The following is a 4,735-nucleotide window of genomic DNA, read 5'->3' as shown; positions in this document are numbered from 1 at the left end:
TGAGGAAAATACGTAATAAAAAATATTAAAAATTTAAAAAAAAAACAAATTCTGGAATTCAAGGCATGTGACACTAAAACCAGTTTAGGAAATTTGTTCCGAGATGAGAGCTCATAGAGTCCAGGCTGGACTTTACCTGACTGTGTAAGCAGAAGTTCAGATCATCCTGCCTCCACCTCAGGAGGACTGACATTGTCATGTCAGGACTGACATTACAGATGTGTGCTGTCCTGCCTGGCCCCAGACAAAGCTGTTTTCCATAATGCTTTTGTGTTTGATTTGCTAGGCAGGGAAGGAAAGTACCAGCTTGTTGCTATGGCACCCAGGCCTCTCAGGCTAGACTTGGCTAGTCCCCCAGAGTACAGGCTCCTTCCTGCCTTTTTGTTCCTTAGCGGATTAGGAGTAGAGGAAACTGGGCTGGTGACACGGCCCAGGGGTAGAGGTGCTTCCATGCAAGCCTGACAATTTGAGTTCTGTCTGTCCCAGGACCCAAAGGCCACTCCTGCAAGTTTTGTCTGATCTCTGTACATTCTTTCCATCCCACAAATAAATTGACAGAGTCGTTTTTTAAAATACAAAGTAGAGGAAACCAAAAAGGGCAACTGTGACCATAAAAGATGTTTGTTTTAGTCACACCATTAAAAAAGTTAGAAATGTTCTAGACTCTCCATGCCAGAAACTGGGGACAGAGCCCATTATGTACACATGCTTGTATGTATGTATGTATGTATGCATATATATAATATGTATTATAATTATACAATGTTACAATATATTCTATGTTATTATAGACGATATTATATAATTATAGATATAATTATATATTACATACACATATATACAGATGGTATATATATTTACTTTATGTATGTGAGTGTCTTGCCTGAGTGTTTGCACATGCACTGTAAGCATAAGGGGAGCTTTTGGAGGTCAGAGAGGGTGTCTGTTGGATCCCCTGGAACTGGAGTTACAGATGGTTTTAACTCACTATGTAGGTTCTGGGACTTGAACCTGGGTCCTCTGTAGAAACAGCAAGTGCTCTTAACCCCTGAGCCATCTCTCAGTCTACTAAATATGCTTCCTTATTGTGTCACTATGTTACACTTCAGTCAAAAGCTTCCAGCTCCTAGCCAGGGTTTAAGCCTAATGCCTCACTTTTCTTTCTTCCTTTCTTTCTTCCTTCCTTCCTTTCTTTCTTTTTCTTTCTTTCTTTCTTTCTTTCTTTCTTTCTTTCTTTCTTTCTTTCTTTCTTTCTTTCTTCTTCTTTTCTTCTTCTTTTCTTCTTCTTCTTTTTTTCTTCTTCTTCTTCTTCTTCTTCTTCTTCTTCTTCTTCTTCTTCTTCTTCTTCTTCTTCTTCTTCTTTCCTTCTCCTTCTCCTCCTCTTCCTCCTCCTTTTTTGCTTGTTAAGAGAAGCAAATTAAATTAACTCAGGTTAAATATATATAAGGTATTTTCTGGGTGTAATAAACTTTTGAAGTTTGTCTATTGATGTTTTAAAACCATTCTCCATAGTGAAATGTGTTTAACTGTGGAAAGGTGTTGTGGTGCCGATGTTGCCCCAGCTGGTCAGGAGCCTGAGGCAGCAAGATCCCCTAAGCCCGGAGTAGAAGCCAGAATGGGCAACACTGAAATACTGAAACTTTCTGTCTGATTTTTACATGGGGCTAGGAGTGTAACTTAATGTTAAAAGTGTTTGTCTGATGTAAACAAAGCCTTGGATCCAAACCCCACAACCCCAGTAAAGAATCAGTAAAAAATGAGCATACCAATAACAATATTTAACTTACTCGGAGAATCAGGGAGCACTGCCTCAGTATAAACCACCCGCCCAGCTCAGAGCTCAGAAATATCTTCCTAAGCTGAGGATGGTGGTGCACGGCTTTAATTTCAGAACTTGGCGGGTGAGGCAGAGGCAGGTGGATCTCTGTGGCTTTGAGACCAGCTTGATCTACCTAAGTGACTTCTGGGCCAGCCAGGGCTATAGAGCAGCCCTGTCTCAACCAAACCAAACCAAACCAACACAACAAGCAAGCAAGAACAAAAACTTCTATTATGTTACTGAAACTAAGCATTGAGAATTAAAAAAAAAACAAAAAAAAACATGTATGTATTCATGTATTTACTACTGTGGTGTGTGTGAGCATGCTTCAGCGTACATGTGAAGGTCTCAGGTCAACTGTATGGACCCAGTTCTCTCTCTCCATCTTCAGGGGGGTCCCGGGGATCTGAGGCCAGTTTACAGGCTTACTCCACAAGCGCCTTTATCCACTGAGGCATTTCATTGGCCCACTGACAATTCTTGAAATACCTTTTATAACTTATGTAGCAAGGATGTATCAATTGTACTCTTGTGTACATTTAAATCTTGGAGCATGGTAATATCATGTGATGGATGTTTGTCAGTTGGCTGGCTTGTTTGTGACAGGGTCTTACTATGTAGCCCAGGATGGTCTGGAACTTATCATGTAGACCAGGCTGGCCATGGGCTTGGAGCAATCCTCCTGATTCTGTCTCCTGAGTGCTCTAAAGGATTAGGCGTATCCTTTCCAATGAGGCCAGACAAGGCAGTCTTCTGCTACATATATGCCGGGGGCGGGGGGTGGGGGGGACAACACATGGACCAGACTGTGTATGCTCTTTGGTTAGTGCCTTAGTTTCTGGGAGCTCCCAGGAGTCCAGGTTAGTTGATACTATTGGTCTTCCTAGGGGGTTGCCATCACCTGAGAACTGTATTTTCTAGAAGGGCAAATGTGTCAACCAGCAATGTCTCTCAAGTCTAAAGCTATTGCCTACACTAAACTCCAGTTAATGAATTCAGTCTTGTCCTGGGCTTTCTTGGTTACATAGCAACTGGACATTATGACTAGTTGTTGTATCTAGAAGATAGTTTCTTCTGAAGTTATCCATTTGTAACCAAGTCAATATTTAAGGAATAAAAACTGAAAAGCTGTTAAGATAACCTACCAATTAGCATTTGAACTTCTAATAATAGTAAAGACTTGTTCTAAAACTCACACCAGGGTTTTAGGATGGAGTTCAGTTGGTAGAGTGCTTTGCCGAACATACTTGAAGAACCAGTGGATTCCCAGCACTGCAAAAGGATTATGTTAGTGCAGATCTGCAATCTCAGCATGCTGGGATGGAGGCAAGAGGATGGACCAGACCATCCTCAATTACCTAATTCTTGGCTATATGCCCCTCTCCCCAAAGCAGCACACACGCACACGCACATACACATACACACGCACACGCGCGCACACATGCACACACACACACACCCCATGCCTCACTTCTTAGCTGTGTAGAGTTGATTACTCTCTTTGGTGTAGTCTGTTTCTTCTGCTCCAAAGCCTTCCTTTTAACACATCCTTTTTTTATGTCATATTCTTTGGATTTCGTAGACCATTCATAGTGGCTTTGCCATACATGAAGAGCTCTTTTGCTTAATTTAGGATTTTGCTTAATTTTTAAAACCATTATTATTTTTAACATTTATTTACTGTGTGTTTCTTGGTGTGCATATGTATGGTCAAGGGACAATTTGTGGGAGTCTGTTTTCTCCTCCCACCACATGGTGTCCAGGGGTTCTGACTCAGCTTAACAAGTGCCCCTGCCTATAAACCATCTTGCCAACCTAATTAATTCCTTTAGAGAATCCTTGCCATGTGGCCCAGGCTGTCCTCTATCTGTTATCTTCCTAAGGCCCCTTCGCATTGGAATTACAGGTATTCAGTGACAAACCTGACCTCTCCTCTCTTTTTATGGACCCTCTTTGGTATTTGTCTTTTCTGTATAAACTTTCAATTAAGTCTACTACAAACTACTATCATTAAATGCAATTGTGATCTAAGGTTTACTGCTAGGATGTTAGCATTTCTACAGCGTTTCCTTCTTGATTAAAAATTGTCTGTTTTTGTAGGGTTATTGTTTATAGTTATGGCTTATAATTGTCAATATACCTTCTCATACAGGTAATATATTTCTTCTGATAGAAGTTTTGTGTGGGGGATGAGGTGATACACAGGGAGATCAGAGAGGTCACAGGAGTCAGTTCTGGGGATCAAACCATTGTGCTCTTGTTCTGTTGCTCTAAAAATAAATACCAAATGTTAATGCTCCATTTTCTCCCCCAAAAGTTTTTTTCTTAATATATTTGGAACAATTGTAAAAGACTGTACCTAATTTTTTTTTAAGATTAAGTTAACTGAGTTTAAGTATGTTAGAATTTACTATATTGTTACTTTCTCATTTTCTCTTCTCTCCCTCTCACCTTCCAGTGCTGGAAGCATGCCCAGAGTTCTCATGTTTGGCATGTGAGCGACACCCTCACCCTGTTGCCTCACTTTTGATATCTTCACTAGAACTTTGTACTAGAGGTTGATGGTTTTCACAAATGAACTAGAATATTTTCAAGGGCTTTTATGGCCTGGAACAATTTGATGTCCCTCCAAAGTTCAAACAAGTGGATCCATCTACTTGGTACATGTTTCTGGTACAGGCTCTTGACATTTTTGTCAGCATCTTTGAAGTACGCAGGTTCTAGCCAAACTCTTACTTTTTGAATTTGTTCTGATGCTTTTCAAATTGTGATCACGGTGTTAGAAGTTGATGCCTCATTTTTAAACTTTTGTGTGTCTTAGATATGACTCTTTTCTTTGAAAGTATCCCCCCCCCTTAGGCTCAAGGGTTTATTTTATACATATCCTTTTTAAATGATAAAGACTCATGAGTAGCA

This window comes from Mus caroli, chromosome 9 (assembly GCF_900094665.2).
Source record: "Mus caroli chromosome 9, CAROLI_EIJ_v1.1, whole genome shotgun sequence".
NCBI classification, from domain to species: Eukaryota; Metazoa; Chordata; class Mammalia; order Rodentia; family Muridae; genus Mus; species Mus caroli.
This window is presented reverse-complemented; position numbering follows the sequence as displayed.